Source organism: Pezoporus flaviventris, unplaced genomic scaffold (genome assembly GCF_033815535.1).
Source record: "Pezoporus flaviventris isolate CSIRO_AGI_PZ_B2104156 unplaced genomic scaffold, CSIRO_AGI_Pfla_v1 ptg000001l, whole genome shotgun sequence".
NCBI classification, from domain to species: domain Eukaryota; kingdom Metazoa; phylum Chordata; class Aves; order Psittaciformes; family Psittacidae; genus Pezoporus; species Pezoporus flaviventris.
In genome coordinates this window covers 36,735,422-36,761,562 of record NW_026892549.1, presented here as the reverse complement: position 1 = coordinate 36,761,562, position 26,141 = coordinate 36,735,422, and the positions used below count along the sequence as shown (strand labels likewise).

The 26,141-nt window shown below is 36.5% G+C and overlaps 1 protein-coding gene across 4 annotated transcripts in view; it reads left to right on the top strand.

Moving 5' to 3' along the window:
- FIGN (fidgetin, microtubule severing factor) overlaps window positions 1-26,141 on the top strand; it is a 102,057-nt gene that overhangs the window by 20,666 nt on the left and 55,250 nt on the right. The window contains exon 3 of one of the 4 annotated variants that reach the window (XR_009743131.1): window positions 4,947-5,980. The exons of the other annotated variants lie outside the window; for them this stretch is intronic. The gene's annotated coding sequence lies outside the window, so the exon portion shown is untranslated. Of the gene's footprint in view, window positions 1-4,946; window positions 5,981-26,141 lie in introns of those variants that run through there. 4 annotated transcript variants of the gene reach the window in all.

Sequence of the window (26,141 nt, the reverse complement as noted above, 5' to 3'; positions counted from 1 at the left end):
CAGGCGACAGTCACTCATCCCGCCCTGCCCTCCTGGGAGGCCTCTGGCCTTCTCTGCACCGAGAAGAGTGACCCCTCTGTCTGGCACGTTCAAGATCCCAAATCTCACCACATCGGTGTGTGAGTTCAAATCCCTACTCCTAGAGGCAGAGCTGGGATTCCAGCTAATGACTCAGAGATACAGAGGGTCAATGCACTGGTGATCTGGTGTACTGAGCCGTCGCACCAGCTTAGTTGTACTTTTTTTTTTCCCCTCCCTCCATAACTCACTGTCTTACCCTCCCTATTTCCACCTCCATTCCCTTATGATAAAAAGGATGATATGCAAAATTGCATTTTTAATTCTAAGAATACTTAGCGGGTCATATTCCTTCAGATTCCAGTTTGATCCTTTTGATCTAAAAAAAAAAAGCCCAACCCAAAAACCAAACATTTTGCTTGGGGGGACATGGGGGAATTGTTTCCTACACTTTTAACTTCACGTTATAGGCTGTTTTGGGCATTGTACATATAATACATAGATAACCAGTTTATTTCATTGGGAGTGTGAGTAATAAGTAAAAACTTGTTGTTTTAATATTAATGTTGTTGTCTTTAACTGAAAATAAGGAACTTTCCTTCTCTTTTGCTTATAACTGGATTTTGTAAGATTTGTAGGACAGTCTCTTTCTAGAACTCTCATTCTGGATTCTGTTATTTTCTTTATATATATGTATGTAAAAATTGACATATATATTTATAATTCTTCCTGTGCTCCTCAGTTTTTTAGACAGTACATGAGATACATCATTTTGTAGAGATGTTACGTTTATTTTTGTTGTTTCATTATTCAAGTGGTATTTCTGAGCCAGAGAACAAGTAAACCAAGGTATAACTTGAGGCTATTTTCATGCTTTATATAAGCATTTAACATGCTGAAAAAAAGATAATAATGTCTCTTTTTTTCTTTTTTTTTTCCTGCATTTGTTTCAATGTTAAAATAAAATTTCAGTTTATGTCAAATACTTTCATGTAATGTGAAGATTTATTTTCCTTTTTCTTAGTTTTTTATAAAAAATTATTGATATTGTCTCTACTTCCCTGTCTTCTGCAGTGAAGTAACTTGGGTACACACTGTAGTGCAATTGACTTAGTGACAGTACTCTGTCTTCATTTGTTCTGGTGTTTCTTTTTTTCTTCCTTTTTTTTTTTTTTAACTTTTCAGGTGTAGGCATGTTATAAATGTGACTAAACAGGACTGTCTACATCTGCAAAGACAGAAACATGCTGCTTGCTTGTACGTACTGCGGAATTCTAATAGTTTTGTGCTATCTGTTAAATTCAGTGTGCTTTTTGCATTGTGTCACGAAACAGTTGTGCTGTGAGGGAAGCTGGCTGCCTGCCAGCCATCAACTATGAAATCCCGGGTACCTGAGAGCTTATCAGTTCTTTTGCTTTGTAAAAGAAGAAGTGATGAAAATGTTGGTAAACTGCCATGAAGGTTTAAGGCTGCTGGAATAAGGAGCCGTGTAATCAGATTGGAAAATGGAGCTTGAGATTCTCTGCATGGGAAGCAGTCGCCTGTGGACCTACCGAGATGCTGTGCAAGTGCCTGAGCTGACCACTTTGTTAGCAAATCAGCTTGTTTGCTGCAGCAGCAGGGTGGAATATAGGCTAGTCCTTGTGATGGTATGTAACACAAGTAATATCTCTCGCTTTGCACAATGTAATCAGCTTGCAATTAGCTCACTCTACATTAACCTTCTTGATATTTTTCCCTTTTGTAAGACTGTGCACTTTAAACAATTAACTATAGAAAGTAATCCTTCAAGCAAATCAAAGCAATCCTTTAATTTTATCACCCTGCTGAAAAAGTATCAGGTGGTCAACTGGTCTTCATCAGCTGCTGGAAATTCTCAGGCTCACTGTAGCGTGGAGAGGTTCTTTAACCCATTCACATTTAGAAAAATGTCAAGATTTTATATTTCTCACATAATATAATGCTGCATCATGAAGCTGCAATTGGAATTGTTTTAATGAATAGCCTTGGAAGAGCCCTTTTCTATACAGACAGCTTTTACGCTTCTGTTTGTTTAGGCATTTCCATACACTACCTCTCAGAAAGCTTTGATGACACAGCCACTTGTACTGATAATTCCACTGCTTCACCTCCAGTGAACTTGATTCACTAAGGTTGGAGAGAACAAGACTATCGTTGCTGATCTTGTGCATTGCTTTTTAATCCTCTGAAATAAAAGCCAGATAACGGAAAAATTTGTGTGGTAGGCAAAGTTCCTTTTAGGTAGGAGAGTTAAAGTTTTAATGCCATTTGTGGAAATGTGAAAACATGGAAGCTTGAAGTTTAGCTAAGGAAATAAAACTTTAATCAAATTAAGAATGCAGAGCACAGTCTGCCTTGTTGCTATTTGAATGGCTTACCCACCCAGAAGTTCCTTTGTCTATGTGGCAATTTGGGGTTTTATTAGTCTTGAATTTTCCAGAGTCACCCTGTAAAACAGGTGATTATTTATACCCTGGTAATATAGCATAATAGGAATATGCCTGGTATTTCATGTAAAAGTTTGCTGCTATGTAAATAATTGTTTGACATGCCTTGCTGATTTCTAAACTTAAATCACTCAACAGTTATGCTCATTTGAATAAGACCAGTGAAATTAGTGACAAAAATATTTACAAACAATAATATTGTGCAGAAGCCTTATTCATATGCACCCATTATATGAAAATAAATACTGTAGGTTATTTAAGGCAATAACAAAGTGATCTGAAACTCCTTTCCAGATATTTTGTTTCGAGGACACTGGAAATGGTCAGCAGCTGCTTTGCCGCTCCCCACAAAAAGTCATTTCAGTCATTTCATTGAATTCCAGTAGATCAGAGCAATAAACTGAATTTATAATATGTGATCTCCTTTTACCAAAGATATCTGAGAAAGCGGTATTGACTGGCCATGTTACTCATCTTTTATCTGTCTTTGTAGGATGCGAGCATGTTTTGAAAATACAAAGCCAAATCCTACTAATCATACTCCATTTATCATATTTTAATGTTGCCTATGGCTTAGTTTTAATATGTATAAAAATTCTGGAATTTATGTGCACATCTGCTTTCTGTGTGTCCCAATTTAAAAAAGAATGCAAAAAAATAAATAAAAAAAATAACCTGCATACATCTTATGCTGCAAAGATCTACTTTATATTCTTTTAGAGGACAAACTCCATTAGATATGCACTTACTGTACATTGGATTGTAAATCTTACAATTTAATGGTAATTCAGTGAGCAGTTATTGCTTCTGTGGCCTTTTTTCTTTCTTTTTTGTCCCATCTCACTTGTGAAATAGGGTTACCCTTTACAAGTGTCACATCCATAGATTCATCTTTTGTACTCTATAGTTGTTCCTAGTGCATCATTCTAAGTGAAAAGAAAAATAGGAAGCCAAAGCTACAGGAGAGGCATTGGGGGAGGGGGTCTATACATAGAAATACAGCATATAGCAGCAGAAAGACCAAGGCAGTTTAGCATCAATCTAACAGATTAAAATTTTGCTGTAAAGGTACATTTTCTTTAACCTCATTCTCATTCGTTTTTCCATACCACTGTAGCTAGCGTTTGAATTCCCAGGAAGCAGAAATGGCGTCTTAATGATACGAGCCTTTTTGCCTTGCTTACCCTGTTAATACTCTTATCCCTTTTTCTGATATGAAATACTTTTTGTAGAAACAATATACACATTTGTAAAGAAATTATAAAAGGATTCTCCTTTTGAAGATAATGAGTTCTCTTCAGGAACTGCAGGTTACGTGAAACACAAATGAGCTCTAAGTGGAGGGATTTAAAGTCCTGCTACAGCATTTAATTTCTTGAGGAAAGGAGTTCAGTTCAAGGTTAGCCTGTTATTGTGGCACTGGCAACTACTTCTCTCATTCCTGTTCTTCTGCCAGCAGTACCGTACAAAAGGCAGTCATTTTTATTTAATACGTAGGGAGGTATTAATCACTGCAGTGTTTTCTAGCAAAAATTTGTCTTATCAAATTCATTGTTTCACCACTCATGATAATAATAGGTGTTTAATTACTCAATAAGAGCAGTTTATAGATTCCATTTTTCCTGTTTGCTGGACAAATGGTATTGATTTTGTACTTTGTTGCAACATGAAACTGTATTAAACACAATTAGAATTCTAAGGCTGGCAATGTGTATCAGTTATGGTAACTGAGCTCCTTCCTAAAGAAACTGCATCTTCCAGATTTTCACTACATTTAAATTCCCAGGAGAATAATAGATCTTTAAGGACACTTCTTTTATTACACGAGTTCTTGCTGTGCTTTTTCTTGTTTTTCACTGGTATTTATGATTGCTACAAATTTTATATGTTCAAGACTAATAGTTTATGTAATATTTTTTTCAGATAATAATCTCTTTACAGTGGTAGTAAGTTGTGCACATTCCAATCACAAGAGATTTACCATTGTCTCATCCTACTTTTGTGCCATACTTAAAAGCAAGATTTCCTGTGTGAAAAATAATATTGTACCCCAAGCTTGAGTTTGGATAGTAAAAATTTATGAGACTAGGGAAGACAGCAGACTTCTTTTTCTATTTTTCCTAGTGCTTTCAGTTTTCTTCAGAGGGCAGCTATTAAGTCGCATGTGGGTTTTTCTTTTTCTCTCTCTTTTTTTTTTTATTTTTAGTGATGGTTATTATTCTACTGTCATTCATGGCATGTTATTGACATATCAATATCTGCATAGACTTCAGCCCTTTCTTCAAGGTAGGGTTTTAGCTGATTTATAGAAGTTGCACTGCCAAATTATTGTTCAACATTTCTTTTGTTGGTCAGTACATTTTTAATTACAATTCTTTTCTGCTACTACTGCTTTTATAACAATTTCCAACTGGGAGTGTTTAATGTTTTCTTCTTTTGTGTTTGTTTTTGTTTCCGAAGAGTCAGAATTAAAAAGCATGAACTGAAGGTGAGCATACTCAAGTATCTGAATCAAGAAAAGAAGAATGATTCCTGTCAATGTGATTTCCCCTGTGCAAACTTGTTTAAGTAACCAAATCTTTATGGTATTTTGATGCTTATTACATTTAAACTTTTAGCTAAATAAATTAGATAAAATACTTAGTGCGTAATTCCTACTTTTTCTTATTATTAATTTCTAGGTCCTGCTTGGAGCCTATTTTTCCTCATTAAGCTCAGTTTGGGTATTTCTTGAAAATACAGTCCAAATTTATGAAGAATATATCTTGATTGAGCAATGGTTTTTGAAGGAAACATGTCAGAGAGACATCTGTTAATTTTTCCTGTGCCTAAGTGCTTTCAAAGAACAATTGAAATGGATAAAATAAATGCAAGTATAGGAAATATCCTCTGAACTGCCTACATAAGTGTGGTGTGATCTTGTTGGAGAGTATGGTTAGTACCAAGAAATACTTGTCACTGAATTACCTGTTTAAAGGAAGCAGAATTTTTGCTCACTTCTTTAGGAACCTTTTCATATTGCACAATTTCACAATATGCATATTAACATGCTTATGTCAATGTTTTTGCAATTTTTTTTTCAAATCTCTTACAGAGTTTATCCCCCAAACTCTGAAAAGCTCTGATTCCTTTTTTAAGTTACTTTAAGAGCTTCAGTGGGACTACTTGGGCTTAAATTTAAGGGCATGTTTAAGTCTTTGCTGGGTCAAACTTCATACTGGGTGGTTCTTCTTGTTTCTCCTTTCAGACAGATGATTTATTACCTATGTGATCTGAATAACTTGGGCACCAATGGCTTATTCCATTGCTTTTGTTTTAGGTGGTGGGTTAGGTGTTCTTGCTTTATGAAAATTAATAAAAATTTCAATTACACAAACAGCAGGTAAGACATGAAAATTAAAAGGATGTAGGATGCACATTCAAATCTGTGGTGATGTCTCAGCTATCCAGATGTTACGGGAAAATTGAATAAATGTAAGTGGGATTCTGAATAATTGAATATATTGTTCTTATTTATTTGGATTACTGTAGCACTTAGAGGTCTCAACCAAGATGGTGACCTTGTTGTGCTGGTATTGTAAAAACATGTAGTGAGAGACTGTTCTGCGTCAGAGAGGTTACATTCTAAATAGCTGAGACGCACAAAGGTTAATAGGGACACAAAGAGGCGCTGAAATGTGAAGAGACTTGCCCAAGGTCATATAGCAGGTCAGTAGCAGAGCTGTGAGTTAAGCCTACATCTCTAGACTCCCACTGCAGTGTCCTATGCACTAGATTGCCTTCCCAATGATTAAACTATCTGCCTTTAATAGCTATTGAGGGAAGTAATTGTCTTTGATTTAGCAGGGTATTTTGGACAGTGACATTTGACTGTGTTTCTACTTGGTTCTTGTGTGTTCATCGAAAATACTGAGGTATAATTTGATAATATGGGAAAGAAACATTAAAGCATGACTCTTTATTTTGCCCCACTTATTGCAGATTTAGTAAGTACTTTCTGAGAGGTGGACACTGTTTCACAGAATGTTAGCTGCAACTGCTGGTGTTTCTTGCTGGTTTACACATGTAATTTTGCTTTTCAGGTGTAGCACACAAAATCAGAGGTAGGGCTAACCACATTGATTGGGTCTCAAGGAATAATGTTTTAATTACTTCAACCAAGCCATCCTGAAGCCTGTATCCTCCTTATGATAGTTCACTTCAGAAGCTACACTGCTTCATTTCAGTAACTTTATTACCATTTGGCTTAGAGATTGCTATTTCGCCTTGGCCACAGATTTCATCAGTTGCCCGGTTCACCTTTGTCCACACTATACTTGTGAAATGACCTGTTCCTTTAGTGCTTGTCAATAGTAAATTGCTGCATCCTCAGTGTCCAGGCTGAATCACAGTAAAGAACACAACTCTTCATTAAATTACTGGATTTTACACAATTTCTTTGGATTAAACCTGAATGTGAGAAGTCTTAATTACCATTTAATACTAAGTAATTAAAGCACTGACCAGGGTCAACTATATAAAGTGCATCAGTTTCAACTGCCACCTGATTAATAGTCTTGGTGATATAAAAAGTTCAGCACAAAAGCATGCTCTGCCAGGGTCACTGCTTTAATAGCTGTGGAAAGTGCCGTTTTTGCTGTAATTCTGTTCTAACAATTAGATCAAAATAATAATTTGTGAGGTGTTCATGGTTGGCTTCTCCAGTGTGATGTCGGGTGAATTATTTGAATTTGACGTCAGTTAAATTGTTTTTGTGGGATATATTGATGAGCAAACCAATTTGACTCAGATCTTTTCCTAATTTCATTTACATTCTTCAAAGTGAACCATGAAGTATAATTTTTTTCCAGCCTCCTCTTTGGGATGAGAGTTAAGTTTATGGAAGGAAAGAAAATATAATGTGCATCAGTTGTGTGTTTATATTTTCGTCTGTTTACATACATACAATCACTGTTTTGTGGTAGCTCAGGTGCTGTATGCACTTACTGAGTGCTTGCTTGTGAGTGTGTTTGGAAGTATGTGCTCACACAGTTATACTGAATAATTGGCTTAATAGCTATGGTTTTATATCCCTCTGTGTGTGTGTATATATATATGTATCTGTATATATCTCCCCATGTTATATGCTGATATGAATGCTTTTCCTGTGCCATGCTTAGCCCCAGAGGTTCTGGTCTGCAGGATCATTTGAAAATTGTGCTGTGTTCACATTTAGTATAGTGGGGTTTTGTTTTGTTTTTTAGACTCTTAACAGTTTATTGATAGGGCCTAGGCAAACTGCTGTGCCTTCAAAGGACTCAATTAGCTTTCGCCAGGCTCAGTGTGTGTGCAGCAGGCAGCCCATGCATTAGCAATTGCAGGATGGGAACTGTAATGATTTTCACCTACTGACAGCTCCATGAGCATTAATTTTGACAACACCCTAGAAAGTAGGTAAGTGTGGTTATCCCCACTTTATTACTGAGGCCTCAAGGAAGGATTAAAGCCTCGATCCCACTGATAAGTGTGCATATGCTTAGCTCTAAACATGTAGGCAGATGTATGTGTTTGAGTGGGAGAGCCTTTTTCAGCAAAGTTAAGGACATAATGTTTTCAGCAAATTTTCTAAGTGAGCAGAAAATTTCCATGTCAGAGCCAGGTTTTGGATCTGAAATACTTGGTTCTGGCTTTGTTCTTCATACTTCAGCACCACTTTCAAATAAACTTACAAATACTAGGGTTTGTTATTTACTACAATGATTACTTAATATGCGATAGCAAGGCTGTCAGCTCTCATATTTCTAGCGAAGGTTGACAGGCACGAGAGTTGTTTGCTGTGAATTCACTTCAGTTTTGATGTGAACGTGGATCAGGTGTTTTACTTTGCTTTTTTGTTATTGTTTCTGAATGCACATTTTGCTTTCACCTATGCTCTGTATGATTATGGTACACAAGGTCCTTAGCTGAGATTTAGGTCTCTCTGTACTGGATGCCCTACTTCTCTGTCAGAGCATATGTGAAGAGGATGCAGTTTAAGGCAACAGAAACAAAGTCGAGAGAAATGGTTCTCGGTTTTTATTACAACCTTGTTTGAAAACCATGGCTGCAACAGCTCACCCAGCCATGGAGGGAGCCAGTGTGCTGCTTTTCCTCCAGCCTAGTTGGAGGTGAATCCCCCACCCCTCTAGGCAAGCCAAAATTTCCTTGAGGGTATTTCTTGGCAGAGCAGCCCTTGGGCTCCCTCACTGCCTCCTGCTCAGGTACTCTTTTGGTCACTGGCTGCTGGCTCTGAGAGCTGCATGTGGGTTTTGGGAGGAACTGGGATTCATTTCATCCTAACCTCCTGCCTGAGCTGCAGGAGTTGGTTTGCATCCAGCTCTACAAATGGAGCACTGCATGGGTAACTCAGGACCATATTGCAAACAGTGCCATGTGGGGCTGGCACAGTTGCCGCTGAACCCCCGTTCTTTTCTCTCCGGATGCTCTTAAAGCTCTTCTGTAACTTGACAGTTGCGGAATACACATTTTAAATAATAAATGGGAAATCCAACTTCCGCTCTATTTTTTTTGGCATTTGCTCATGATCTGCTTCTGTTAAGGATGAATATCTCCTGCTAGATGGGAATGAACATACTGATGTATGTTCACAGGCTCTGAGATAGTGTTCAAAGAAGTTACAGGTTGTTTTATCAACCATATGCCTTTTCAGTTTTACACTTAGAACAGAACTAGCACGGTAATAAATTGAAACTTCAACTGTCAGAGTATTTCAGATTCTGATAAATAGACACAGCAAGCCTAGCTATTTTTTAATATTCCTACTATGATGAAATAAGTTTAGCTGAATGATTCCAGAAAGATGAGCAATTTAAGCATACTGAGTAAGGAAAAGGGAACCTTGCGATACTAAGTAAGAGATTCACTGATTAAACTGTAGAAATTATGCCTCAGGCTGTGCTGTAGTTGGAGCTTTGTATAAAACTGTGTTCTTTTCATAACATAGCTGATAGACACAAGGCAATATCAAAATGTCAGTCATTCAAATTTAGGCATTCATAAACACATTTCCAAAAGTGTTTCCTGATTTTGCAGGTGGCAAAATAGAGGCTGAGAAAAGTTGCTTGAAAAGCACCGTGATCTAGCAGACAGTGTCTCTTGTGGCAGTCAGATGGGATTACTGAATCTCCAAGGATAACTTGTAAATTTTGAAAGCATAGTGGGGCCAAAAAAGAAAGGATTTATTAGTGTATTTGAAATTGTTTTCATTTCACTTGGTTACAGATTGATGACAGTAACACCACTTTTTTTTAAACCAGATCTAGGCTTCCAAAGCATTTTCATATCCTCTGGTAGAATCTGTTGGAAATCTGTTCACAGGACCCAGATCATCATGGCTGGAAAAGCCTGGACCGCAAAAATCAGTGTGATGGTAAAAAGAGCCCACTGTTTTCCAAGCCCCTTGTTTCAAGACTTAGTTTGACAAGTTTAGAATAGCCCTCCTGTGAATACATGACACAACTTTAAAAAATTAGAGCTCAATTTTTCTGTTTATAAATATGCTGGCTCTTTATTCTCAGAGATTTAAAAAAAATTAGCCGCTAGCTTAAAATTACTCACTAACCCATAAAAAACACTTCTACTAAGAGCATATGTGTGAAAATGGTCTATAGAGCCTCACTCCCCCTGCATACAAACAGAATTAAACAAATAGCAGCAAGCTGGGCTTTGGGTTTGGTTTTTCATGTTCCGGAAAACTCTCCTGAGGACAGACTAACTGCATGACATTTTAGTTTGTTCTGAGGAGGTGAAGGTTAGTAACTGGAAGAAAAAAAAAAAAAAAATTATGATAAAGATTGATGCCCAACATAAAGAAATATTTAAATGCTCTTAACAGTTGCAGACTGTTGAACTTTTCGATGTACAGTCCTATTCCACACAAAGGAAGGTGCTGAGTGCAGGCATATTTCCTTCCAAGTGAGTAGATCTCAATTCTGATACATGCTTGACACAGTTAAAAAAAAAAAATATTAAAAACTGATGGGCAGAACATGGAATTGTTTGGTTCTATTAAGAAATGTCAGCATTTATCTAAGTAAAACTGCTAAGCTGTAACCTGTATCCTTTCTTTCACTTTGGTGTATATCAAGGGTAAAGGTTCTAACCAATCCTTTTCCATAATCATGGGCTGCCATTAATTACAACCTAGTTCATTTTAAAAGAGTCCATTAAGAAATCATACCAGATGAACAATCACTAACGTAAAAAATCTGATGCATTAAGAGTTACAGGCTTGCCATGTAAACTTTGCATAGCATTTAACAACACTTAAAAGAACATTAAGACTGACTTACATGTTATGGCAGGGTCCACAGAAATGAAAATTAGAGAAAAAATTAACATACAACTAAACCAAGCCTGTGTCCTTTTCAGTAGGAGAGAACATTGGTTGTCACTGTGCAGCAAAAAGCCTTTGCATGATTTTATTACAAAATGGAGGATGTTAAATTAATTTTTACTAACTAGAAAGTGATCACATAATGCTACAAACCAGTTGCTAATGTGAAAAAAAAAAAGTTTGTATTCCATTAAAAGAATACAAAATAAATGGGGGAAAAAAAGTCATTTGCTGTCCTGGAGGGAGATAAACTCTAAATAAGTTATCTAAGTTCTTGCATAGCATCACAGCTGCCACAAAGCAGCCCTCATAGGGTGCTCACTAAAGCATTGGGCAGTTGAGGTACCCTGAACATTTCAGGTACCTAAACAATGGGTGCACCAACCAGAAATCTTTCATCTGTTCCTAAAATGAGGCAGGAACACATACTTGAAACAAAAGTATATGTTTGCAAGCATGATGGCCATAACAAAAAACATACAAGCTTAGATTTGAGACCTTCCTGTTGACCTCTTGAGAAATGTCAACAGTGCATGGTAGAGAAGAGTGTGAGGTCCTGCAAATGTGGAGCTATGCATGAGCTGCAGGCATTGCAGCAGAAGGAACGTATTCCTGCACTGCCATAGGCACTGTGGGACTGGGCAGCAATGGTTTAGTTTCCATTGGGATGTAACTCTGTTTGCACTGTGTAAATCTACTGAATGACAAGTAAGAAAGTTTTAACTGATTGCCATAATGTCTAGCCATTGAAGCAGATTTAGAAAGGGCTTTCATTATACAGTGGACAATTGTTAGCTATTAGTTGGTAATATGCTAATGAACCTAATAGGAATAAAATAAGAAAGGGTTCCATAGAAATTGCTCAAACTATCACACTTAATAGGCACTGATAATCCTTCTGTAGTTTTTTTTAATCACTGTATCAACTCCTAGAGAATTAATATTTTTTTCCCTGTCAAATTTTATAGCTTGGAAATGTCTTAAAACTGTAATTTCCAGTAAATTTATGTAGAGTTTTTCATAGGAATACATATGCTGCTGCGGGTACTGAATTAGAAAGTTTTTAAAGGGAAATAATTATAAAAGTAGAACCTTCCAAGGCACAATCTTCATGGAATCAGTCAGTTGGAAAGTCTGATGTGTGGTACCTTCAAAAAAGTTATGCCAGAAAGCAATATGGTATTTAATTTAGAGATAAGAGAATTGTAGACTTTATTATCTGGAAAAAAATAATAATTATTTTTTCCTTTTTGGACAGGCTTATAAAGTACAACTGGTGTGGTGGAAGGAGAGAGAGCTGTTGTATCCTAGCAATATTTAATGACAGTTAGGAGGGGCTGAGGAATGTAGGCAAAGGTTTTGCAATGGTTGTCCTTGGTCTGAAAGGCCCCATGGGCCTGCTCATGGGCTGCTTGACAGGGAGCCAAATCATGGGGTTATGGTTCTGGAGCTGCAGGAGAGTAGCTGTGGGATGCTGTGGTTGCATGCTATGGAGTTTCACTTCTGCATCGTCCTCTCTCTGTCATCAGACTCCTCCACACCTTTTACTATTTAATGGTGGTGGTGGTTGTGGTCAACTTCAGGAGGCAAAGGGGCAGCAAATGCAGTTTTATTGTAAGAGTTATACCTCTGCTAAGACAATAGTAGCTGGGGAGAGAACTGGAGCAAACGTATGACTGGGGGAAACTACTATAAGTTGCTTTTGCATCACTTACTGTGTAGCTTTTCAGTAGCAGTCTTAGCATTGCTTATACACTAAAAGCTTCATTCAAGAAAATCGTATATAGGAAATAGTTTAAATTAAGTAAATAAGGATGTTTCAACATTTTTTAATGGAGGTGCTCCCTTAGATGGAGTCTAGACATGTTAATAACTCCTTCCTGTAGGTAAATACAATAAGTTATTTGAAATCTCTCTTCTTAAAATGAAAGTGTAAACTTACATGTAAAACTACTGATGAGTAACAAAGCATTTTCAGTAGTCCTTAAATACATTATGGAAACGTAGAAGAATATTCCCTATCATGTTCTTGTGCCTTACATTTCCAGGTATACTGCAGTCATTAAATCCTGAAAATTGGCTCCAAATACATCAAAATTAGGAACTCCTTTGCACAACTTTCATGTTCAACTCTTCTTACAAGTTGATAATTACAGTATTTAACCTTACTCTCCCTCTGTTTATTAGAAAAAAGTGTTTTTTTTTTTTTTTAATAAATACTGAAGCAGATGAAGCAGTTATTTTGACAAACAGTTTGAAACGTTCTCGCCTAAATTCCACAAACACAAAAGCCAGCTAAATAATCACCCTGACCAGATTTTCACACGGACCTCAGCCAACCTTCACAAAGGATAATTACACTGGTGTTTTAACATGGGGTAAAGAAAATTATAAAATTAGGGCATAAGAGGCACTATTCCTATTTTGAGAACATAGTAGAAAAATTGGCACGGGATTTTTATTGCCGTCATTAAGCAGGTTTTTTTTTTTTTTTTACTTTCACATGGTTGAATTTATTTGTTTTTTTCAAGCTCTTAAGCCTTGTGTTTAGTGGCATGAATCTGGGCAGAGTGGGTAAGAAACTGAGGTCCCCTGATGTATTAATAGTATGTTTTTGAAGTTGTGGATATTTGTATCTGTTTTAACTCTGCAGCTTTTGTCACCTTCCCCCTCACTAACTCTCTCCCTATGCCTTGTGTCTGGTAGATGAAGAACATCCATTTAGATGCTGGCAGCACTTTACAAGTTACTACGTTAAAGTAAGGACTATGAACCATTGGCTGGAGTAGGTCCATTGCTAGCTGAATCTTTTGGGGCACTGGAGTGGAATACTGGCTCTTCTGATGTGCCCAGATCAGGACCAGCCCATGAGCTAAATTGTCTACACAAAGTACATTGCCCCATATCATCTCCATAATATTGTGTAGTAGAAGTACATTTGACATTTCATCCTTTCTTCTTTTACATATCTGTAAATACAGGGCAAAATCTTAAATTTTTCAGTTTTGTACTGCCTTAATTTGACTGTTTCTACGGAGTAAAATTCCAGAATTTAAACAGCAATGCTGCAAACATCTCTAGTCCTGACCTTTGTTCCCTCTTCACTGTAACAGTTGCATTCTGTACTGCACCATCCTTTCATGAGAGATAAAGTTTGAGTTGCAACACCAATTTTCAGTCAAATTTTTGTTCTGTTTCCTTGTGGTTTTTGTGTTTTCTGCAAATGGAGATGAAGAAGGAACTTAACTCTTCTGAGTTCAATGTCTATCCTGGTAATGTAAACCTATGTGCTAAAGAAGAGTTTCACTGCTAGAGAATACATGTGTAAACAATAAATAGGCAAGTAAAGCAGTAGGTCTCTGGGACGTTTATCTATTGTCTCGTCTTCTTTGCCAAAGGATCATTAAATTAAAAATTAAAAAAAAAAAATATTTTTCATTTAATCTTGCTTGCACTTTTCCAGGCCTACTGTGATTCATTTAAGACACTTAGAAATTATATTGAAAGGAGTTGTTCTGTGCAAAATACAGACATAAATTCATAGTTTTGTTGTGGGTTTTTTTTTCAGGATTCGTTTGACAGAATTTCACCTAACGCTGTACCCAAACCAGCAAGCTTCACTTAGTTTCAGCCCCATTACATCGTTTGACCCCAGTAGAAGTTTCCTCCATTTCAACAAATCGAGCCCAAGTTTGTGTGACAGTGGATAGATGAGGTGAGCTGATGAGGGTCTGGGAGGCATTGCAGTCAGAGTGGCAGGTGAGGCAGCTCTCAGTGAATGGATTTGAAGGACTAAATGTGAGGGTTTAGAAACAGGGGAATTGCCGTGGTGGATTACAGGCAAAGTCCATCATGGGAATATCTCAAGTTTGTCAGTAGCTATCAGAAAACACATTAGAGAAACATGTATGAAAATTGTAGCAACAATCAAAAACAAGCTGAGAAGAACTGTATCAATTAAGAATAGACCTGCTTTACAAAATCTGTGCTTCCTAAAGTTTTCTTTTGGTAATCTTAACCCAAGGCAGTTTGTCTTGTTATAATTGAATTGCACGCACATCATCAGACTGGTATGAGTTTTCTTTTTTTCTTTTTCCGAGCTCTGCACTAGTGCGGTTAGACAGTGCGTTCCCTATGACCTAGGAGTTATCAGCCAGTAGATACTGAAGCCAAGATGAAGAGCAAGAGCTATTTTTATTGTAATCAAGCAGCTTAATTGACTTTGAGACATTTGTTTTGGATTAGATATATTGGCAGGATTAAATTGTAGGTAAAGCTGAACTAGCTAAATTCTAGTACAATTCTGCATTAACTAGAATTTGGATAGCTGCAGGGGACTCGCATGTTACAAATGTACATGTTTCATTTTGATTGGTCTTTTAAGTTTTTAAAATTGTACTTGTCTTCTTGTTGCACTGTTTTTGCCAGTGTAAAGATCATAGGTTTTATGTGATTATATTTTGGTAATCTGTTAAATGAGACTGGGTCACCTTGCACCATGCAACATTTTGCTTCACTGCTAAAACTTAATGCCATCTTTTTATCTTTCACTGAGTGGGTGTCAGAGGACATAACATTAATATAAGCTGGCCATCTCTAATATTTCATGAATGGCCTTTAAAAAAGTCAAAAAACCAAACCAAGGAATTAAAAATTGACACTAGGCTAGTGAATTTAGTCACCTTTCTCAAATGTTGAATGGTTTTCCATTTATGTATCTCATCTATAACAAGGCCTATTCTTTGTCAGGCTAGGCTATTAAAAAGCACAGGTGGCTTCCTCAGACTGAATATATTGTTTTTTCTCCTGGGGTGGGAGGGTAGAGAGATTTCCATGAAGAAGTCATCAGAAACTGAAGATAATATACCAAAATAAGACCAGTGGCTTTTCAGTGGTTAGAGCTCTCTGTTAAGTACCCGGATGCCTAGGATTTTTTGCTTCCTTGTAATTTTTTGTTTACCTTTCTTTCTGTGCCTTAAAAATTAATCTGTAGTTTCCAGCTCTATAGGGATGACAGGTAGATTAAATGAAGATCTTACATAGGGCTCTAAAAAAGTGCATACAATTAGTAAAGTGTGGGGCATCTGCCTCCGTTTGTTATATACTGCATTTATCAGATGTCCAATTCCAAAATCATGTGGCAATATATACAGATGAGGATAGCTATGTGTATATTTATATTTTTTATGTTACATGTCTACAGATTTATTTAGAGATATCAGGATATCAGGTTAGATACAACTTTCTGTAGCAATATCCCTGCATGCTAATTTTCATATGTGTTACAAGATACATAATGCTTACTACTAAAACACACAAGGATGGTGTTTTTTTTGCATTCTCTGATGCTTAAGGGTGGAAGAACTTTAGTTGAAATTCTGAAAATTAAAAATTACAATGTCTAGTCCTTCATTGGACTAATTGTGCATTAGACTAAAGCATGGGAGAGAGAGGGATGGTTATGGCAGTGTGCAGAGCTTATCCATGAGCTAATGAAATCATGAAATAGTCTGGGTGATGTAGTGAGAGGATGTACTTATGTTTCAACTCTGAAGTGAATGTTCATGTCCAAAACTCGATTAAGCTACTAGTGAAACCTGATATCTAATTTATATATAGTAGTTTTGTAAAACAACAGTGTGAGAGACCTCTAAGATCAGTCATCTGTTATTGCAGATACCATGCCGTACAACCTCTTCCTTAAATTTGTTGAATTCCATAAATTTATAGAGTTCCATGCTTAGCATTGATTATCTCCACAAAACTGATAATTTATTTGGCAAAAATCAGTGTTACTAGGTTCACCTGTATTAGAATAGTAGAATTTTGCTAGAAATACTGACAAGGCAAACAGTTTGGTAGAGTTACTTCATTCTTAGTTTCTAACATAGGTGTGCAAAGAACTGTCAGCAGTTTCTTCCCTCCCCACATTTCTGCTGCCTTTTAAGTACAGCACAAATGCAAATCTGCCCTCAGTGTTGGCATCCCACCCAGAATTAGGTAGTCATAACAGACGCCTTGATTTCTTTGTAAAATGTTGGCTAAGATAGGTGGCTTTCCAGACAGATTTTTGTGAACTAGTATTGACTTACATAGAATAGAATACCAAAATTGAAGGATGCTGTTACATTTCCTCAGCCCTTTAGACTCACTAACTGTTTGTTGTGGTTATTAATGTGGGTTCTTTTTAATTCACATATGCAAATGTAAAAATCTATCACCGTCTGACAATATGTAGATTTGTGGTGGTCCCAAGAGGACCTTGGGTCCATAAACCGGGGGCTTTATTATGTAATGCTGCATAAATGCTGTATTTTCATCTGTGACAGATATAATCTTGAACCTGTATTTTTTGTGTTACTTAACTGTTTCAGAACATCATGTGTGAGAGAACGCATCAAAATGGAAATTGCTTCTACAGAGGCAGCAATAAATATTGGTTGGGTATATTGCATTGTTGGGCTCCATGTGTTTTAGGATGTTCTCAATTCTCTTGCCCTAATCAACACTGTAAATACATGCTGCATTTCCTGGTCACCCATTTGTTGGATTAACAATTTGAACCTTGCAGTTACTACCATACATTTTAATTCTTTACTGTATGTAGTCATGGTTATTTAAGACCATCCCCTAACAAAATAACTAAACTCCTGTCTTTTCCAGCTGTTCAAAGAAAGGTAAATTATGCAAATTCTGCATATTATATATGGGTTTAACTAGTAGTTATTTGAAGATTAGCTAGTTAAAAAGCTGAGAAGAATCTTTACATTCATTAAAATGTCTGTATCTGTTACACACAGAAATACAACATCTCATAAATATTGGAGGGGTTGTGTTTTGTTTTTTTTTTTAAAAGGTACTTTTTAAAAGTAAAAAGGTACTTTACCATATAACCTCCAGCAGAAATTAAAATAGTTTATGGCACATTGTTGAAATACATCAATATTTGCAGTGATATATGATAAAAAAAAGAAAAAAAGAGCAATTGACATATTGCTTCTATTGAATACTCCCTGAAAGGATTTTGCTTGTCATTTTTCTTTTAAAGCCTTTGTAAACATGTAGCTTATGTCATTTTTTTATCTACTGTCTTCTATATGCTGTTGAGTTAGAACAGAATCATAGTTTCCTACCTTGTCTTTCATGTGAGCATAGTACTGTGATGGCCACATACCTTATTTAATTTTCGGGCCCTTTACTGTGTCAGTGATACTACTGTGTCAGTGATACTACTGCGTTTCCTGTGGAGCCTGAGTACTCTTATGAACAACTTTCCAGCACCAGATATAGTGTATACCAGTTTTTTATTGTATTCTTTCCTCTGTGGATCAATATGGATTTTAATTAACATCCTAATAAAATTACAGTAATGCTTAAAGGTCCCTCTCCCCCCTTGTATCTTGCCAGTAACTTGGTCTTCGGTAAGTTCCTATCATACTCTGCGTTGTCAAGAACAGATATAATTGAAATCCCTTTTCAGTTATCCTGAGGCAAAGACGCTTTTCTTTCTTTCTTCTTCAGCAGATATGCACAGAAGTTTGCTAACAGGGGGGAAGGAGCAACAAGCTTACTATGAACATCAAATATGACTTGATACAGTAATTCTTGGAAGAAGTTTCCACTATACTTGGAGTGCTATGACGTTGTTTCATTCAACTGCTTTTCCACATTGCGTTACATTAATAACCTCCTTGCAGTTTTCTTGGCAGATGAGAAGAGAGGGAGGCCTTCAGTAGAAAGTTGGATGGTGATTTTGAATGAATGAGAAGAAAGATGAGCTGTTAGCCTTAAAGCTTGCATGAGGTAGTCAGAACACAAAGAGCTATGAAGTAGGTCAGTACTTTTGTCTCCTTTTTATATCAGCTGTTCTGCAGAACTGCATTTACGAATGTTTAGCTTATATTCACACATAGCACCAGTATTTCTGTGTCTCCTCCTTGACTGTACACTATCTGAAATTCTATTCTGTTGTTTTTATCCCTTCTGTCATGTAAGGTTTGAAATCTCTTGTGCTAATAAGCATCTGATAGATCTCACCAGGAGTCTTGGCTTCATCTTTAGTCTTCCTTCATTCTAACAACTCTGCTTACAGTACATACTGTTCACAGGGTAGGTCTCACATATTGCTGTTCAGCTGCCAGGCTTTCAAGTAATAAAGCCTACATTTAATTTCTGAATTAGTGTAAATTTTGATTTTATGAGTGTTTTTCCCCTGACAGAAGACAAAGTCCAATGCCACATCCTTGTCCATGGCTGAAGAGTGCCCAGCAGTCTGGGAAATGAGTTTGTCACTGATCACTTAGTTTCTTAAAAAGCTTGCAAAAGATATGCTGTATCTCGTAGTTTCTTCTTGAAGTGGAAGACCTTTATAGTGCTCCACCTGGTTTTTCTGTATGGGATTTCGAAATTTATCATTTATTCCACAATGCCATTTCTTTCCAAGGTTCTGTAACAGTGCTGTTAAAAAAACAAGTCAGCATTCAACACAATTTCAAGTTATATGCAGTCAGCCTCAGAGAGAATTTTATTATTTAATCCAGTTGAATTTTGACACGTTTTGCACTGTTAGACTTAAGAAGTTGAATACAGTATTAATCAAAGCCAGAAAGCCCATTTTCCCCCATGTGTTTGATGTTCAGTTGCCTAAATATGGTGGTGTTATTTGCCCAGGGTTCGTTTAGGCAGAAGGGTAAATTTGATGCCTCTTATGTTCTTCCTTTAAGGAACTGGAATAAGGTGCCCTATTCCTCCCATGTTATAGTACCCAGCAATCCCAAAGGATGGTCGCTTAAATCCTTTAAGGCTTACAACTAATGCTTCCCACTGTGAACACACAGGTAACATTATATGCAGTAGTAATGGGAGGGAACCTCAAATTTTATTACTGTCATATCTGCATGAGCTATTAATTTCTTTCTATGTGTGTTCTCTGGTAGCACTTTAAAAATTACCACCACTTGCCTGCATTGATTAAAGCAAGTAGTGATCCTGCTGTGTTGTAACATGGATTGTAATCTAACTGGGTACCTTTTTCAGTATCTGCATTATTATTGTCCATTAAATCCATTAGACTTAAGGATAAAACTTTTAGCTCACTCCATTATTTAGAACAACTTATACTTCTGCTTAACAAGTTGTCCTTTATCAGATATTACTGTCAGCTCTGCTGTATCTAGTATGAACACTGCATATATGCCATTACCAGCTTAGATGTCATTTTGTTAGGAGCTGCTGTCTCAGCAGAATGAGAATATTAATCTAAAATAAGTGTATTTTTTTTTCAAACAACGTAAACAAATCTATCCTACTTAGGACTGCAGTGTCAATATTTTGTACTGCCTGTGTTGACTTATTCATTGTGGTTTTTGGCGTATGGGACAATTCTGAAGATTCCATTTCTGGCCTTTCATTTTTGGCCAGTTCAGGATATTTCCAGCCCTTCTCTTAGATATTTTTTCACCCCCTTGATTATTTTCTATACATACTTAAATCTACATTCTGAAATACCTTAGAAATTCCGGTATATTTAAACATAGTCCCATGTTGCATTAAAATTCCAGTCCTTGGTGATATAGGGAGTGGGTACTCCAGTAAATTTGTTTCATTCAGGACAAAAGCTTTAGCAATTAATGTTTGCCCAGTGATCTAGACTGCCTACAACTGCTGAAGCTTTTTGAGCTTTGACCTCAGCTTGCAGATTTTCCACTGATTGCTGAAAAAGAAAAAAACTGTATCTACTGGGAAAGGAAGAAAAGTTTGCTGAGCCTGTTTAGCAAAGGGCAAAGATAGCTGAAGACTGTTTTAGTCAGTTGTAGGTTCCTTTCAATACCAGAATGTCTTAAAGATTTATTCAGTGGCTACTTCTTAGCTTTATTATTGCTCAGGTTATTTGTATGTCTAAGTGATACCTTATAAGATTGTTATGCCAGAAATACTGTCACTTGCACACCTGTAGAAAATAAAAAGGGTTTCTAGTGCAAATCCTAACAAAGAAATGAAACAATGATTGACTTGTCAAATATTTTTTTAAGAAACACTTTGCTCAGGTGTAAAACAGCAACTGGTTTAGACATAAAGTTCTTTACATATGTTCCTCATTCCAAAGCATCATTATACCTTCAGTTTGTCTGGTAGAACAAGTCAATGATACCCTCACCATGAAAGTTTTTTCAGTTAACTTCTTGCCTAGATTTGTTGCTTCCACTCTCTAGAACATACATGTTTGCTTAGCTTTAGCATTCAAAAATACTGGTCCTTGCTCAGAACTTTCTGGCTAGGCTCGCTTGCTTTTCACCCCACTCCAGTTCAAAATGGTATTACCCTAATATCTTTTATGTCATCAAATTTGTCTGGTTGAAGAAAGTGAAAAAAAAAACCAAAACCCTATTCTTTTCCAAAGGTCTTCACTGCTTCTGTGAATAATTCCTCTTTGCTACTGGCATTTCTTTGTTCCTACTATGCACACTCTGTACTACGGTTTCTGCAAAATTGTGCAATTGTTGCCTTTTCTTCCCTGTATGTTAGCCTGTGTATTTCCGCATGATAGTTATTAAAGCAGGTACAACTCCGAGAGAGTTGTTTGGTTTTCTTTTTTTTTTTTGTGTGTGTGTGTTAAATTTCAGCTTGAAATCGGCACACTGTCCTGGCCAGTGCTTCTTGTAACATTTCTTGTAATATTTGGAATTCTTTCTGATGTCTTTTAAGACTTCTGTAAGTATCCACCCTTTCCATCAAACAATTCTTGCTTCAGTAATGTCCACTAAACTGCATGGTTGCCTCTTTCAATCCAAGATCAATTCTCAATCCACTTCTCTCTGGTTTCAGTTTTAACAGTTATGTCACTTGTTTTCGTTTATCACAGGAGTGCAGAGAACAGCATTCTTCAAATTCTGGAATAACTTCATAGCCACCTTCAAGTGAATTTATTGAAAGCTGATATGTGCTTCAGAGACAGTTGTTATCTAACACACCTGACTACCTTTCTCTTTTGCTGTCACCTTTTTCCTGCAGATACAGAATTTCAGTCTCTTATTTTGGGAAGTAAAAGTTGATTTGGCACCATATTTATTCTGTTTATTTTTTGGGGGTGTTTTACTTACCTTTCTCTCGCTCATGTACAACAAAGTGTGCAGTGAGATTTCATCACATGATGTACACGAGAGCTCCACTTTATCTTTCTCCAAAATGAGAGCTCCTTGGCACTCCTGCAGATAACCTCTTTAAAGACACAAGGAAGGACAGCATGAAGTTGAAAGCCATAGTATCACCAGTTGCCTATAGTCTTATCATCTCTTGTAAGACTATTATCATTGGGTCAGCAGTCCAGTGGCAATCTTGGCATGCAAGGGAAAGTTTCCATTAGTTTCTGTCTTTCCCTAGTGGTAGCCCACCACAGGAAAAGCGAAAGTTATATTGCTGGCTTAGTTTCACCCAAATATCTTTGCATTCTCCTGACATTGATTCTGTAGACCTTAAGCCAGAATTATCTGGCAAAATGCGGGCATGAAGAATGCCTGTGTCTAGGTCCGGGCATGTTGAATATTATTCTGAATAATCCTGCTGTTACTTAATATGGTCCCAATACCAGTGCTTGTGTGGCTAAGGTACAAGATCTTTCTTCAGCTTATGTGAAAACAAAGCATTTAAGGGGATCTTGAGTACTGAGCGTAAGTTGCTGATGCTTTGTTAATCAAAATCCTTCAGTTTATGGGGAAATCGTCTGCAAAATTTCAGATATAAATTAAATTAGTAGTTGTAATACTAGAGAATCTTTCTTGTATACACATACGTTAATTGTATCAGTGACAAATCCTAAAGTGCACATGCTACATTTAATACAAATTACTTCAGAGATGGGGTTTGGTAGGTTTTTCTCTGAATATCTACCCTCTTCCCTAATCACAGTTCTGCTGATACCCATATTCCTTGCCAGCCTGAAGTGAATTGGGAGGCTTTGCATGGTGGACAAATGGCCAGAGTTCTCTTGGCCCAGTGACAGAAGTGGTTTGGAATGGGACATCCATCACTAATAAATAGCAGGAAAAAGGGTTATACATCAAGGTTGCCCATGTGAATCACTCCTCCAAATCTACTTCACTGCAAACAGGCCGAGATTTCTTTCCCCCCTCCAGGTTCACGGTTATGACCTTAGAATTACTTTTTTTTTTTTTCTTTTCTCCCAAATATTTTAGTGGGTAGGAGAACAAGTGCGGGGGGTTCCCAAAGAAGATTCTAATGCTTTAGAAATTATATGTCACAATGGACGGACATATTACTTACAGAGGGACAAAAGCGTAATCTCACAATGCAGTAGTGTTGTAGCAGTGAATTCCTGTGACCTCTGAAAATTAAGAGAGAAGAGGTTGTTGAAAAGAGTAAGTCTGGGCAGCCCTCTAGTATAGTTCTAAGATATTCTAGAATTTTAGAATAATATTTTTAGGAATAACACTTTTATTTCTCAGGTTAATAGGCAGAAAAAAAACCTAAAATATCACACAAATCTGCGATGACCTTGACAATTAGCATTTATAGGTCCAAGGGCAAAAGCAGACAGTTCTAAAATGAGCCCCACTAAGGCAGACTCCTCACAGGATTAGTTTTAGTTCTTGAATTTTATCTCTTTTGTACTGATTGCTTCAAATGATGACAGAAATTGGAAACATTTTTGTTACTCTGTAGCCAGGCATTTTCTCCTTTTTAGAAGAAATAGAAATGGCAACTGAATACTTATAAGAAAAGTTACCAAAATTAGATTATTACTATAGTTATCTTTGGGAGAATGGGGATTAAAGGGACAGATATTCTTGTTCATGAAATAAATTACACTTAAGATTCTGTGTTATGTATCATTTATGAAAATACGTATTAATTTATTGTATAGTTTATACAACCAAAACATCTTATAAATGGTAGTGAAATAACACAGTAGCTGTTCGTTCCATTCACCAAAATGCTACCAACTGGAAAACTTAACTGCCTCCCCCTGTTAAACATTGTATCTAACATGCCCTTTTCTTGGTGTCATTTTTAGGGGCTTTTTGTGGTGCGTTTTTCTAGGCATTCTGGAAAAGTATTAATATTAAAAATATGATCTTTTATACAACGTAACTTATGCATAATATTATAGTAATATTATTATAATATAGAATATTAATAATTATTAAAAGTGCTTGGCCCATGTTTAAGGAAAAATATCTCATATGGACTTTAGAGTGGATGCTTCTAATGTTGAATGCTAGAGCTATGGAGAGTTTAAACATTCTTTGTCCATGCAATTAAAGCACATTAGTTCAAAGGCTTACACAGCTTGATTTTAAAATGCAGCTTGGTTTTCCCTGCAAAAGTCCAGTTGCCTCTTGTGGATCAAGTTGGAGACATTTAGGAAGGTCCTGCCCTCAACCATGAGTTATTGCTCTCAACTGGAAGTTGAAGAAAAGTACCACAGCTGAAGTAAAGGAAACCTTAATGTGAGGTGTTTTGATTTGTACTGAAGCAGACCAAAATTGCTCCTGTCTCAGGTGGAAAAGTTTGGTTTTGATGGATGGTCAGATATTAGGAGCTTTATGTGGTAAACTTTTTAAACAGTTGGATCTGCAGCTCTGCTTATGTCCCTAGTTTTAGATGAGCTCTCTTAATAAGGCTGTGTATCATTTCCAAAGTGAGAATGCAATAGGTGTTCATAATTTGTAAAAGTTATCATGGTGCTGCTGATGTAAAGGTATCACAAATAACAAATTGGAGCTGTGCTATTAGTAGTTTTCTGTTAACATCTGCAATATACATAAGGAACATTTATATGTCTTCACCAGGGTTCTGCTAAACTTAGCTATTGCATCTTATTTAGCCCTTAAGAATAAGTGATAGTAGTGACTTTCTGTAAAATTTTTTGTTCATTATTGTTTAACCAGAACAGAGAAAATAAACAGCAATGGGTTACATACTTGTATGTATGTGTCTGTGTAGATGTATGTGTATATACATACATATATTTACACACTTCTGTATTTCCATAGTTGTATATAGATATATATATGTCTGCATGTGTGTATGTCAAAGCATCGAAAGTATCACTACAAATCCATATAGTAAGGTATGCATGAAACATGAAAATTACAATGAATTACTGATTTTAAAAAAGCTTTTCTGGTATTAAAACCAGAATCTGCTATCAACATTATCACTAGTCCTCGCCCTTCCCCGTGAACTTAGTGCTTAATGTGATTCTTTTGGCTTTAAAATTGAAGAATTGTATTAGTTGCTTAAACTATTCAGTAAGAGGGTATTTCAAAAAGAAACATAAATTCTGAAATTCAGCTGGGACAGTTACTGTACTGTTGGTATTGTTTTGTCAAAAACTGATTTAAAATGAACTAGAAAATTGCCGAACTGTCGAAGTATGGGTTGTGGAAAAGTTAATATATTAAAGAAACACTATCATGAGAAGAAGAAGTGCCATTTTAAAAATGATATTTTAAGAAATTCACTTATACAGACAATAGGGCAAAATCATAATCTTTTATGAGCCCAATAAAGACTGCCTAGCTACTGCCACTTGATACAATACCTTTCTTATTGAACTTGGAAAAAATCCACTCCTCTGGAAAGCTTTTTTTTTTTTTTTTTTTTAAGCACAATATAGGCTTAGCTAGATTTTTAACTTCGAGTGGAAGAATGATGATAGTGTGATAAGCGTGCTTTGGACTGACCAGGCTGGTGCACAATACCCTGGACCACCATGTGCATGCGGTAATGTACATACAAGCAGAACTGAGGGCCCAGCAGCCTGGGTGCTTTGATTTGACATGCTGTTATTGCACTTGGCTATATTAGCAGTCTAATGTGGCTTGGTAGTGGACTTATAGTAGTGTCTCTTTCAAAGACAGAAATACGCTTTTCTCTCTTCAGCAAGACTTGGGGATGTTATTTTTGCTTTAGAGATAGACTGTGCAAGTAGGTGAACAGGAAGTAAATCCTTCTTGTTTTATTTGATGTGTCTTCTTGTGACTGGCCCACTGTATACAATGCTCATGTGACATTTTGGAAGATCAAAAAATGAAATGTCATTTTACTTTAGCTCACTTGTTAATGTTTATTTAAATAGTTAACTCAGGCACATAGAATAAAGACAAAAGATAAGAATTATTAGTATTTGTACTTCGCTTTGTATTTGTGAGCTGGTTGTTCCTCTGAAAACCACCTGGTGATAGTAAGACAAAGTAAAATATTTGCATTTCCTATTCCTCTTTCCACATGACTCCTTTATACTACAGTCTATTCTTGCA